The sequence below is a fragment of the Saccopteryx leptura genome, chromosome 2 (assembly GCF_036850995.1).
Source record: "Saccopteryx leptura isolate mSacLep1 chromosome 2, mSacLep1_pri_phased_curated, whole genome shotgun sequence".
In the NCBI taxonomy this organism is placed as follows: domain Eukaryota; kingdom Metazoa; phylum Chordata; class Mammalia; order Chiroptera; family Emballonuridae; genus Saccopteryx; species Saccopteryx leptura.
Window position 1 is genome coordinate 233,206,497 of NC_089504.1, and position 14,922 is coordinate 233,221,418.

At 37.7% G+C, this 14,922-nt stretch overlaps 1 protein-coding gene and 1 pseudogene across 1 annotated transcript in view; one reads left to right on the forward strand and one right to left on the reverse strand.

Moving 5' to 3' along the window:
- The window catches only part of TTC28 (tetratricopeptide repeat domain 28), a 654,105-nt gene that overhangs the window by 376,639 nt on the left and 262,544 nt on the right, over positions 1–14,922 (forward strand). The window lies entirely within an intron of this gene.
- On the reverse strand, positions 5,824–6,637 carry LOC136393976 (small ribosomal subunit protein uS5 pseudogene; annotated as a pseudogene).

Sequence of the window (14,922 nt, forward strand, 5' to 3'; positions counted from 1 at the left end):
TCCGCTACAGGTGCTAGAATGACTCCAATTGCAACAGAACTACACCCCAGATGGGCAGAGCATCGCCCCTAGTGGGCTTGCTGGGTGGATCCCGGTCGGGTGCATGCAAGAGTCTGTCTCTCTGCTTCCCCGCTTCTCACTTCAGAAAAGTACAAAATAAAAAAAAAGAATTTTAAGTTTATAAATTAGTTGATATAGGTCAATCATCAAAAAGTTAGCATAGGAGATAATTTTTGAGGAGTGATACTGGTCATTTAGTAAAGCTGTGACATAATAACAATAGCTAGTACTTACTAAGCCTCTCTTGTATCCCATGGGATGCATACAGTATCTGTTCTAATCCTTACAGTAAACCACAGAAGTAGGGATATCATCTCTGCTTTGCAGATGTGGAAACTAAGGTACCTTCTTTGAGGAAACATTTCAACAGGTGACCTGGTACCCACCTCTTCTCATGTCTTCCTTCCACAAAGACTGATTGGGAGGAAGTGAATCAATGAGCAGTGATGAGCCATTTGAGAAACTATAGTTACCAGTCTTCACATAGGCAAAAAAAATGAAAGATGGATACATGGTATGCATGACCCCACAAAAGACATCTGCTTGATTCAGTTGAGCAATCCATTAGTCATTGAGTTCCATGAATCGTTTAATTTGGGCAAGTTGCTAATAATAATAATTTCTCAAAATCACATTTAAAAAACGGACACGGGTTATATAAATGTATGTTTAACCAGTTTATTTCTTACGGGTTATTTGTGAAATATTTGATGTAGATTCTATTTTATAAATACTGAGTATTTACATATTGTCTTATTTCCAAGGAGCTTTTGGATAAAAGTAGATTATCTTGTTTAAATTACTGTTTTGTAGGTCAAAAATCAAAGAATATTGGTAGTTTCATATGGTTTGACCTAATATTCAGTATTGTTATCTGTGAGAGGAAATAAAGAACAATTCAGAAATCACTAGAGATGTTTTCTTTTATTTTATTTTTTATATTTTATTTATTGACTTTGGAGAGAGGAAAAAGAGGAAGGGTGGGGGGAAGGGAGGCATCAACTTGTAGTAGTTGCCTCTCGTATGTGCCTTGACTGGGCAAGCTCGGGGCTTCAAACTGGTGACCTCAGCATTCCAGTTTGATGCTCTATACACTGCACCACCACAGGTCAGGCACTAGAGATATTTTCATACACACAAACACACACACGTGTTGATATATATCATACATATGAAATATATATGTATATATCTATATTTTAAAAATATCCTTTGTTTTTCTAACCAGAAGACCCTCATCATCTTCCCATGAACAAATTTAAAAATTATTTTGCTTATTTCTTTATTGTTTCACAAATGATGGAAGCGACAACAGTGTCTGAATTAGGACTTTTGCCGGCTCACTCTCTCCTTTTGATTCATTCTCTCTAAGACTTCAGTGCAGAATTTCAAAGTGCAAATCTCAACTCAGCATTCTCCCCTGTATCAAATCTGTCAGTGAATCACCACAAATCAAAGTCTGATCTCATTAGCCCTAGCCCTTCCTGATTCAGCTCCTAATTGCCTTTCCCGTCTCATTGACTACCATTCTGTTTGTGGATCCTATCTTCTAGCCTGAACTAACCTCCTACTCTTTTTGTTCTGAGATCAAGCTTTAGATCAAGCTTCATTCTCTCTGGTCAGCCTTCCTTAAATGCTGTGTCAACATGATCTTTTGCCAGATAGACTCTGAGGAGAGTTTAATGAAAAACATTATATACTCCAGGCTTATTGATCTATCAACATCACTCTGTTAAGAATACAAAGCACTACATTCTTTTGTTTGTTTTGTTCCACATGTATGTAAAAATTGACACAGAAACCTGCTGAATAGTGTAGATATAGGAAAGTAGGATAATTATATGAAATAAAAGGTAGAATGCATCTGTATGTAATGAAATAGTCCCAGTTCAGAATGAAATGTTCTTATTAAAGAAAAAGCGATATACATATTTCTGACTTTTTTTGCTTGCTCTTCATTTTTGTGTCACTAGCCATGAGATATTTATTTCAGACTATTGTATATAATAATGTATTTTAATATGTGAAGCACAAATCTATTAGATTTTTATTATAAAAAGTTTATAATGAGGTATAATTGAAATATAAATTTTATTTCAGGAATACAACATAATGATTTAATATTTGTATATATTGTGAAATGATTACCACAATCACTGTAGTTAACATTCATCACCATATATAGTTATACATTTTTTTCTTATGATGAAAACTTTTAAGCTATATTCTCTTACCAACTTTCAAATATACAATACAGTATTACTAATTATTGCCACCATGCTGTACATTATATCCCATGACTTATTTATTTTCTAATTGAAAGTTTGTATTATTTTGACCACCCCCCATTGCCCACCTCTGGCAACATACCTGTTTCTCTGTATCTATGAGTTCGTTTTTGTTGCTGTTGTATATAAATGAGATTGTACAGTATTTGTCTTTCTCTGTCTTATTTTACTTACCATTACACCCTCAAAGTCCATCCATGTTGCAATAAATGACAAGATTTCATTCTTTTTTATATGGTATATTTGCCATTTTATGTATGATGTTTCTCATCTCTCTCCCTTCTTGTCTGTCTGACTCTCTCTGTCTCTGCCACAAAAAAACTAAAAAATAAATAAAATAAAATTGTAAAATGTAGATAAAAAAATAAAATACTTCACAGGCGATTAAAGAGATTAAAAGCATCTAACACACTAATGTCATGTATCGTACTCAGTAAGGATATAATAGATGTTAGTCATTATTATTGTTTATTTCTTGATGTCAGGAACTGTCTCATTTATCTCTCATTCAACTTATTCAGCGTCGAACATAAAGCTTTACTATGAAAGCCTATCCCCTGACTTCCTTAAAAACCACTTTGTTAACCCTGGCTAGGTAGTTCAGTTGGTTAGAGTGTTGTCCAGAAATGTTAAAGTTGTGGGTTCAGTTCCTGGTTAAGAAACATACAAGAATCAACCAATGAATGCATAAATAAGTGGAACAACAAATCAATGTCTCTCTCTCTAAAATCAATCAATAAAATAAACACAGTTTGTACAACTTAACCCTTACTCTGGAATTCTTCCAGACCACCTTCTCTGCTTGCCTGCCTTCCTTTTCCTTGTTCTTGCCAGTTCTAATTCCTGACCCACTCCTTATTTAGACTCTATAATTTGCATCCCACCCTGCACCTAGTATGCTCACTTGTCAGCTACATTGTGTGCTCTCATGGTCTCAGGAGAGGCTGACTTCTGTCAGTCATTCTCAGGGTCATGAATCATCCCTTTCCATGAGGAAAGTCTTAGTACTTTATTACCTGTTAGGCCCTGTGTAATGATAGATTTTTCATCTTTACCTGCCATTAGGACACAAAAATCAGACTTCTCAGTCTAATATATGGACAATCCCTGCCTTAGGACTTAACTGACTTGTATACAGTATGTGACTCTTTGGGACCCTTAGCAAATGGCAGTTTTATGCCTACATTTGTTGTCTAATTCTCTTCATTAAGACTGATTATATTTTATACATATTTTTAACTTTAAGAGGGATACCTCATAGTTATTTGTATAAAGATAAACTATAGAAATGGGCTGTTTGAATTAAGTTTCAGTGACTAAGATATTGTGGACATATGAGACTTATTTGAGATACTTTGATGTGAACAGAGAGGATCAAAGAAACAAATTGGATAATGAATATATTGCTTTGAAAAATGTAACTTTAATTTAACATTGCTTCAGTGTGGAAAACTCTATTTTTCTAGGTTAGTGGCTCAGAACTATTGTTTGCATAAAGTCTAATTTACAAAGTCAGTAGTTGAGATAAACATTTGTGTTAGATACAAAATGGCTGCAGGGTTGTATTAGTTGTAATAGTTCAAGCTGTAGAACTGCTCTTATGTGACAAATAAGAGCCATTGAGGGTTCTCTGCTTGAACTGATAACATTAACTTTGATTTTGCCTAGTCTCACGGTATGTTGATTTTAGCCCCGATTTTGCTTCCAAGTACTGTTTTCTCTTTGTTATTATTTAATTGTGGCAAAAAAGAAAGGATAGATATCTAAAGCCTGAATTTGTTTCATCTATTTTTCATAGCAAATTTTGTTGATCCTGTATAATATAAATTTAGCGAGGAATCTTTTATTGAAATGTTTTTGATACAGAATCTTAGACTATTAGATCTCAAAGGACCTTAAAGATCACCTAGCTCAGTGTTTCCTGGATTGAGTTTTTTTTTTAATTTTTTTTGTTTTTATTTTATTTATTAATTTTAGAAAGGAGAGAGAGAAAGGAGAGAGAGAAACAGAGAGAGAGAGAGAGAGAGAGAAGGGGGTGGAGGAGCAGGAAGCATCAACTCCCATATGTGCCTTGACCAGGCAAGCCCAGAGTTTCGAACCGGCAACCTCAGCATTTCCAGGTTGACGCTTTATCCACTGCGCCACCACAGGTCAGGCTTGGATTGAGTTCTAACTGTATTCAGTGAGATGTCAGAAGGTGTTTCAATCATAAAAGGGTTTTATGAGCATAACAGGTATATGACATCCAGGGTTAAAATGTAAACTTAGTAGAGCTTTAAGTGTGCTAAGGAACTTTGTTAATCATAAAGGGAGAGTGACTCAAAATTATTGGCATTCTTTTTATGTGGTACACCTATTGACATCTATCAAAAGACCCAGTTAAAATAGTAAAACAGAGTATACCTCTCTGCTGCTCAAAATTATCAAAATAAGTTCCCATCTCACACAGAACAACAGCCAGGATTCTTACCAAGAACCCTCACGGCGTGAGCTCCTGATTCTCTAACCTCCATTTTTGTGACTCCCAACCCTGCTCCAGGCACATGGAACCTCATGAGGACTGCTCGAATTATCCCATTGCCAATACACCCTATCTCCCTTCCTGCTCTTTGTCTTTATAGCACACAATGTTTTCTAGTGTACTAACCCCATCATTGTCTTATTTAATTTTTTTAATTATTATTATCTGTTTCCTCCTATTGGAGTGATGTTCAATGACAACAGAACTTTTTGTGTATTTTGTTTTATGTTGTTTCCGTAGCACCTAGAATACTGCTTCACACATAGTAGATACTCAATAACTATTTGTTAAATGAACAACTTGTCCTTGAGGGAAATAAAGTCTAAATTAGGTTGATAATCCTGAGGCTTGGAAGAAAGGTACAGGTTTTTATCACCTCCATCCTGTGTGGACCAGGCAGGAGAGCAGAAGCACAAGCAGAGCAGAAAGATCCTCTCTAGGAAGTCCCTGTATGAAGAGACAGAAGTCGAATTATGATCTTACACAGTGAATGTGGTGAGAGGACCAAGGGTGAGAAGGGGAAATAGGAGGAAATTAGAAATAATGCTTATGAAATACAAGTAGGTGATGCTGCTCATCTTACTATTCTACACTGCTGTAATTACAACCAGTGTCACATGGAAGGACAAGGGCAGCCTTCTGGTGTGACCTGACAGTGAACCTTTAGTCTAGAGCTGAGTTGGTCCTGAGTCCAGGAAACACTGGCCTGTCATTTTTAAAGCGTATCTACTGCTCACAAAAATTATGGGATATTTCCAAGTGAATATGAAGCAATAAAATTTGCAAGGTAGCAAATCATGCCAAACAGGTTATACAAGAAACAGTTTTATTTGGGGGTGCTGTTTCTCCTGTAACAGATTTTGTTACTGTCTTCTTCTTTCTTTTTTTTTTTAAACAGGCTGAATTCACTTTATTTTTCTTGTATAAAATTAATGTGTTGGCTGCAGCTAGAGCCTAGGTATTCTGCACAGAAACTCTGTTGTGTGTCCTTTACACAAGATAGGCAGTGAATTCCTGATAGGAAGACTTAGGGAACATGGTCTCCTTCCAGAGATTGGGGGTGAGGTAGCTGTGGGTGTTAGAGATGGCATCAGAGGTGGCCTTGGAGAAGTTGCCCAGTATGGCAGTGCAGCCCTGGGATTAAGTATAGCAGGCAATGATACTGGCCATCATCAGTAGCTTGTTGGGCACAGGGGCTGAGATGCCAGTGCCTGGGAGTGGAGATGAGATGCTCCAACACAGAGCCACAGTGGCTGGTCACCTTGCAAGAAATGGTGTGTGGCTTGCCAATCTTGTTTTCCCATTTGACTTGCTCCACAAGGACAGTAGAGTAGTTGGCTTGAATGATGGCCTCATAGAGGGCAGTGGCTACTTCTTTGGAACACTTAACACCTACACTGACATGCCTATAGTAGTTTCCAATGGCAACAAATGCCTTGAACTGGGTCCTCTGGCCAGTATGGGTCTGCTTTTGCATCAGCATAATCTTCAAAACCTCATTCTTCAGGGATGCTCTCAGGAAAGTCAGTGGTCTTAGATTCCTTGATAGGCAGGGAGAAGAGATAGATCTCCTTCAGGGACTTGATCTTCATGTCCTTGACCCAGGTGGCCCAGGTTGGTGATGGGGATTTACACTGTTCTTGGCCTAGCCCTGGCCCTGGTCAAGACCTGACCTCCACTGCTGAATCCTCCACAGAAGTGCCTGCGGGCTTCTGTTACAGGGCCTGGGGCCTCCAGGCCTACCCACAGCACCTGCCTCGTCCACCATTTGGTGTATCCTCAGAGAAGAAGTGTTCTCTTTTGTTTTTGCAAAGCTTGTTCATTTGGTTCCAGGATTTTGATAATTTCACCTTTTTTTTTTTTGTTGATAATTTCACCTTTTATTTTCCAAATCCATCATGTTAAAAATAAATTCTTTTTTGTTTTTCAAAAAAAACCAGTAGAAGGCAAGGTTGGAGACTAGCATTATAATAGTGATTCTAGTTCTTGCCCCAAAGAAATAGAGTATTATCTTTTAGCTGTCTGACTTGTTGGGATTCCTTTCTATCATCCTTATCAAAAAGAAATAAGAGAAAATTTTAACCCCATTCTTTTCCAGATGGGTAAAATACACTATTTATGTTTTCTTAGCTAAAAATAGTTAATACAGTAGTATCCTGGAGAGTTAGTTCAAAATTTGTCCCTTTTAATGCAAAACGGTATAGTACAAAATTACAACTACTAGTTTTGTGTCCTGTGAGATTACACTTTAGGACATGATTGCCCTAAAAAGAGCACAGCTCTATGATTCCTAATAAATTATTATGTCTTCCACAACTGTTCTTGTGTTTTTTTTGTTGTTTGTTTGTTTTGTTTTTCTGAAGCATTCATCGAAGAGAACAAAGAATTAACTGAAAATACCAGAATTGTGGGAAGACATTTTTCTGATAAATGTACTGACAGTTGATTTGTTGTGATTAGAGAAAAACCTCAGGAGTAGAATGTTTGGGGCTAAAAACGGATTTTTTGTCTCTACTTACTGCCAGATAGTATCTTCTCCTTTCCTTTCCTCCTTTCCTTGTGATTTCCTCTGAGAGAAATCATGTGACCTTGTCACTACAATTTTCCATGCCAAATATCTAAGTGTCTTTAAAATGCAGCACAACACTTTTAAGGGCAAATAGTGAAGTAGTTTCATCTGACATTTCCATTATAGCTTCTCTTAGTAGATTCTAGACATCATACATTAGGGTGACTGGCTGATTCTTTTTTTTTTTTAAATCATGATGCAAACCCATTGAGCTGTCTTTTCCTATTTGATACTGCATTCATTGAATGTACAATACATTTTTTTCTTAGAAATGTGATTTGATTAGAGGATATCTATAATAGTCTGGAATAGACTTTTCTAGCATTTGTCTTATATTTTAGAAGTCCAGCCATTTCTCATAGTTTTGTGACACACCTAAGTATTTCTGAACTAACATCAATTGTTTTGTTATCTCTAAGACTCTGAATTCAAACTAAGAAAGTCCAAACTGAGAAAATCAGAATGTTAAATTGTTACCATTACTGTCAAATTGTTGTTTTATGTAGAAGTTAAACTTGTATTCTCAGACTTTATATACACCATTTGTTTTTAAATCTTAAAAGTTTTATTAAATTTATTTTAATGAATACCTATTATGGGCTAGGAATAGTATATGATGATTTCAGTACAGAGATGTATAAGTTTCAATCCCTGCCTTTGAAAAGCTCACAGTACTAAGAGAAAGGCAGACGGATAAATAGGGAAATGACAACAATTATAATGATAACAAATTCTTTGACCACATTTTACCAATTGACTCCCCAAATAATGGGCAACCAGGTTGCCTTCAGCATCCCACTGCCACAGCCATGTTTCCATGACCTTTGTATTTGTTTCCTCCTGGGCCTGTATGAGGATTTCTTTGGAATATATATTCAGGGATGGATATGTGAGGTAATAAGATGTATACATGGTTGATTAGACCAAAACCTGCTAGATTCTTCCCTGGAGTGAAGGTATCAGTCTGTACCTCCACAGATATGTTGCCACTTCCCACATCTCCATTAATGCACTTAACGTTCTTCATCACTGTAATTTTTATTAATCTAAGAAGTATGACATGCTTGCTCCTTGTTATTTGAATTTATTTCTTTTATTACTAATAAATTTGAGCATATACTTATATTCTTGTTAGCCTTTGAGAAGTGCTAATATTAGCAAAAAATATATGTAGGTCTCATAAACTAGTACAATTGCGATAAGATGAAAAATTCTTGGCCCTACCCAAAAGAGTACCTCTTTATCTTCAGTGTGATTGTTTCTTTGTCTTCTCCTGATGAATGAAGAAAAATGATAAGACTACAGAACACATGTAAAATGCTGAACATATATCTTTGAAGATCCTATCTGACAGCTTGGGTATAATTGTAGAACAAGAACTTTCCTTCACCTGAAATTTCGTTGTTTGACCTTAGCACATTCAGCCTTTGTTCACATTTTCAAGAACAAATTATGTACCAAATATAGGTCACAGTTTTGTCTGAGAGACCGGTTACAAGGGCATTGCTAAGTGACCTCCACCACTTTAGGGACTTGTTTCAACTGTAGTGTGTTTATAAACTATGTTTGGTTTCTGCTAAAGAAGATGAAAGATAGGAGGACTGAAAAGGAGTATAGAGGGCAAGTATTTTATTCTTTGGGGAAAAATTGGGGGGGTCTTTTACTCAATGGTTTTTAATTAGTATAAAGAATGGAAATAGGATTCCTACGAGGACAGCAATGGTAAAAATCAAGTAAAACTTCCTATAAGATCAAGAGCTTAGGTATTATAAATAACTTCTATGCAGCTCCTCTTTTCTGTCTTTAACTCTCATATTAGATTCTTTCACTTCTTCAGCAACCTTAGCAATGTCTTGAGGTCTCTCCTGTTTTAGGAAAAAATTCCCTTCAACCTTGAGTCCTTTTTAGCTACTATGCTTTCTTTACCTCCAATGTAAGTCGCATTTCTTGAAACTATAATCTATACTTAATACTTACACCTTGACTTTCTAGTCACTCTTCTTTTTTTAAAAATGTTTTTAATCATGTTAAACTAATTATTTTATAAGTGTTTCTAAATTATTCTCATATCAGACAGGACAAGCTAGGTTATCCTGCAAACCCAAAAAAACCTCAGTGATTTAGAACAACAAAGGTGTGTATTTTCTTTATGCTATATATCCTTTGCAGGTCATCGGAGAGTCTCTGCTCATTATAGTCACTCAGGACCCAGACTGAGAGATCAGCCATCCCAGTTGCTATATCAGAGTGAAAAGAGTGTTTCACACTGGAACTGACATGTTGCTCACCTACATGTGAGCCAAAAAGTGCAATCTTATGTGCCCAGGAGGCAAAAGGCTGGAAATATTTGGTGTTAGCAACAGTGACAACCAGTTTTATTATGTCATGTTTTGGGGCTAATAATTCTCAATTTATTGTGTCTTTTGACTCCCTCTTTGTGAATGGCTTTCTTGTGTGGCCTGTGCTTTCTTTTAAATTATGAGATCATCTTTATTGGGAGTGATTGTGGAAGAGTTTTAACAGATTAGCTTTGCCTTGCCTCTGCTGAAGAAACTCAGAGGTTTCTCTGGTCTAGGATTTGTGTTTAATGTTGATTTTTCTTGGTTTGCGAGTCTATATAATTTGGAAGATTTAAATTCAGACTCCCTGGCTGTTTGTCACACAGGCCTGGGGTTTTAATTTGTCACTGGATATGGTGTTTCTGTACAGAAGACAGATGACAAATTTTCTGTCTTCCAGGAATAGTTTTCTAGTCCCCTTTTTATGAAGGGGGAAGGCCTTCCAGGGTCCTTGCTTTGTATAAGAGTGTCAGTTCTGGTTCTCTGCCTTCTGTGAACCCAAGGCCAGGTTTCCTCCCTCTCATTCAAGTATTATTGCTTATCAGATGGCCCCTGGCCCCTGACTCTGTTGGCTCCATGCTTGGCATTTTGGTTTTGAGCTTACTGTTTCTAGCATCTGGCAAATTTTAACATGTTACTTCTGTATGTTTTAGAAGGAGGTCCATCTCTAGGCCTTAGTCCCTCTTCAACTACTGTAGTGTGTCTTTTCTCCCCCTAATTTACTCAGTGTTTCTTTTCCCCCTGGTGGTTCATGATTAAATTCCATTTGATCAAATTCCAGGGATACTTTTCATCCTCTTAGCAGACTTTTTCTGCATATTCAGTATTCCTAAATAAGCACTCTTTTTGGAAATGTTCTTTCTTGGCTTTTCTCTTCTGATTCTTTTAGTACTTTGTAACTATTTCCTCACTTTCTTTCCTGAAGACTAAATCCTAGGCTTTCCTGAATACTAAATCCACTTACCAAGTGTAGATGTTCTTTAATTTTATTTTTCTCTGTGTATTTTTTCCTATATTTTTTCTTTGTATGAGCCCATATAGTTTCATGATTATAACTATTACCAAAATTATATTTCCAGCCTTGCCCTTTTCTTTTCTCATATATTCAGTGGGGCTTTTGGTGCCCCAAACTAAGCTTATCTAAACCTGGCTCAATACTTTCCCCTTAAATTCATTTCTCTTCACGAATTAGTATCGGCTGCTCAAACAGGAAACCTGGCCTCATCCTAGATTCCTCTTTTCCTTCAACCCCTCATTTGGTCAAATACTAGGACTTGCTGTTTTAGCTCATAAATATTATAAAAATCAGTATTCTCCTCACTCTCTCTACCACCATATGTAGTTAAGTCCTTATTATTCATTCATTAGGCATACAACTAGTAGATATTGAATACCTACTCTGTGCTAGGTACTGTGTGCTAGTTGCTGAGGTCACAGAGGTTACTAAGATTGCAGTCCCTGCCCTTTGGAGCTTGTTCACATGTAGGAGATAGTGAACAAATAAATGTATAATATGGTGTTAGATAGCAAAAAGTCATTGCACTGCAGTGACATTCTGTTATTACCTAGAGGTGATTTAGATAATTTACAGGATTAGTATTTTGGAATGTGTATAAAGTCTCTCCTTGAAGATTCAATCTTTAATTAAAATAAGTGCCAGAAAATGCCATACTATGACTATTTTTCTGAGATTTATCTATGCAAAACATAAATTTACTTAAAGTAGTCTTGAAGTCTGAACAATTATTTCCATTACATTATTGAAATGTATCTTTAAAACAGTCACTTGACTATAATGAAACCTTATTTTATGTGATAGCTTTTTCTTTAAGCTGCATTTAGAAAATTTCCTGGAAGTGGACATATGTACTCTCTCTCTTGAGTATTTTAATGTTATTTCATTTAATATTTCATTTTTCAGTCCATTCTCTGAAATATCTATGTAAACTTTTTGTAGCTGTCTTTAAAATGATGCTTTTCTGAAAACAAAATAAAACAAAAAAACCCCACTATAGTTATTGAGTGAGCATTGAAGTACTCGAACCCTCTCTTGGCATATAACAGGAAGAGTGTTTATTTGGGTATCTTTATATCCACATTCTGGTGATTTTTGGCTTGCTACAGTTGGTAGTGAATCAGTCATTGTGTTTCTAAAGCCAGTAGCTGCACCATGTAACTGATAACTTCTGTTTGGAGGGGAGCAGAGGGACAGAACATTGATCTGGGCTTATTGGATGAGTTAACTACCATCACATCTGTCCCTGTAGTCAAGTTCTGCTAGAGGGTAGTGCCAGGTCTTTTGTGGCCTTTAACACAAACCTGAACTTCCCTTAATGTCCACATTTTTAAAAGACTCCAGCAGTGCTAATGGAGATGAAACTGGCAGTCTAAAATAAGGGGGAAAAGATCCCAGTGTTCAGTTATTGCAAATGAAGTTTTTCTGTGGTTTCAGCTGTTTTCATTTAGATAAATGCTTCTAGGAAGATGAGACAACACCATTTGCATTTATGGGTTTAATCATGGCAGTTACAGCTTAACTACCTGGCTTCAGTTTTGTGGGGATGTATGTACTATCATCCACCTCTTCCCCTCCTTCCTTGAACTTGTAGCCATTCTCCACTCAGTACATTTCAATAGTTGGACTATAGAATAGCAGGTGTGGCAGGTTACAAATGATGACTGAGGACTTCATCATCTTATTTCTCAAGTGATATACCAGAGCTTTATTTTTGTTAGGGAGTTTTAGCTGATCTTAACCAATGGCTCTTACTAGTACTGGGTAATGGGACAGGAGTTGTTGAAAATCTGTTGGAATTACCCTGTCAAATGATTTGGAGCGAAAGATAGAGATAAAATTACTCCAGTATTAGCCCTGGGCTGCTCTGGAAAGAGAGTTGTAGCATGTTACCATGTAGCCTCCTCATGTGCACACATTATGATACTGAATATTTTATGGCTATTTTTGAGCTGTGTTCTCACTGCATATAATACAATTTAATTTCCTCTTCTAAAAATGTGAATAGCTGCCTTGGCCAGTTTGCTCAGTGGTAGAGCATCGGCCCAGCGTGTGGAAGTCCTGGGTTCGATTCCTGGTCAGGGCACACAGGAGAAGCGCCCATCTGCTTCTCCACCCTTCCCCCTCTCCTTCTTCTTTATCTCTCTCTTCCCCTCCCGCAGCCAAGACTCCATTGGAGCAGTTGGTCTGGGCACTGAGGACAGCTCCATGGCTTCTGCCTCAGGCGCTAGAATGGCTCCTGCTGGGCATGTTGGGTGGATCCTGGTCGGGCGCGTGTGGGAGTCTGTCTGACTGTCTCCCCACTTCTAACTTTGGAGAAATACAAAAAATGAAAAATAAAAATGTGAGTAGCTGAGTGGAGAATGTCTTACAGATAATAACCAGTTGTCTTGGTGGTCTAGGATAAATGCTGATGGTCTTGGTATGTGTTTGCTTTTAATCATATGAAATATCTAAGAAAGAGACAGAGAAAGAGAGAAATAAAGTTTTGATTTGGAATATTTTTAAAATATGTAATGGAATGAAACCACTCTATCTCATAGCCTTTTTCATATTTCAAAGCACATATTTTCTCATGTTTTCTTTCATATTGTTGGTTAGAATAAATACTATCATTCCATACTTTAGACTGTATACATAGCTCAAAAAAGTTTAAATAAATTGGTTAAGATTGCTCAATTGGTTACTAATCATATCCTACCACCTATTTGTGAATCACTGTACATTTAGGTTAATAATTAATGGGTATTATATTTTTGTTTCTCTCAACAGTGTGACTCAAGTATGGGGTCCAGCTCTCTAATTCCCAGCTATTCCTCTAAACCTGGAGTTGGCAAACTTTTTCAGTAATAGGTCAGATAGTTAATACTTTAAGTTTTTGGGACCAGACAGTTGCAATTATGTAACTCTGCTCCGGTAGCATGAAAATACCATAGATAATAAACGAATGGGCATGGATGTGTTTCAATGAAATTTTATTTACAAAAATAGGTGGTGGGTGGGATTTGGCCATTTCTTTCACTAAACCAGTAGTTTACAAACTTCTTCTTACTAGGGCCTTTTATATGATTCTGTCTGTGACTCCTTCTAGTCCCCCATGTTTTGAAAGCTAGACTTTCAAACACACCCAATATTGAATAATAATGAGTTTAAGCTCTCATTTTTTAAATTAATGCCAATCAAAATTTAGCCATGTTTTTTTTTTTTTTAATCTTTTTTTTTTTTTTTTGTATTTTTCTGAAGCTGGAAACGGGGAGAGACAGTCAGACAGACTCCCGCATGCGCCTGACCGGGATCCACCCGGCACGCCCACCAGGGGCGATGCTCTGCCCACCAGGGGGCGGTGCTCTGCTCCTCCGGGGCGTCGCTCTGCGGCGACCAGAGCCACTCTAGCGCCTGGGGCAGAGGCCAAGGAGCCATCCCCAGCGCCCGGGCCATCTTTGCTCCAATGGAGCCTTGGCTGCGGGAGGGGAAGAGAGAGACAGAGAGGAAGGAGGGGGGGTGGAGAAGCAAATGGGCGCTTCTCCTATGTGCCCTGGCCGGGAATTGAACCCGGGTCCCCTGCACGCCAGGCCGACGCTCTACCGCTGAGCCAACCGGCCAGGGTTAGCCATGTTTCTTAAAAGCTGTGAGCAGTTGGGTCAGATTTAGCCTTATAATACCCAGAGTCCAATTTCCTGTTAAGGGCACAGTCATATAGATGATAACTTGAAAATTAGATAATAATAACTTAAGCCACGAGCTGTGGGCTAGTTGACATCTTCCTTTAGCTTTTGTAGTGTTACATGCCAACCACTTAAAGGGGCCCACCTTGCCATCGGTTGTGAGAATAATCCCCTGATGTCTACATTTGTAGGCTTGTGTCCCAGCCAGTCTCTCAGTCACCATACAGCCTCATCAAGCTAGTTACCCGGCCCCCAGATCACTTTCAAAGATAACCCTTAAGCCTGACCAGGTGGTGGCACAGTGGATAGAGCATCAGACTGGGACGTGGAGGGCCTAAGTTCGAAACCCTGAGGTCGAAACCTGCAGGTTTACTCATCTGGTTTGAGCAAGGCTCACCAGCTTGAGCCCAAGGTCGCTGGCTTGAGCAAGGAGTCACTTGGTCTACTGTAGCCCCTGGTCAAGGC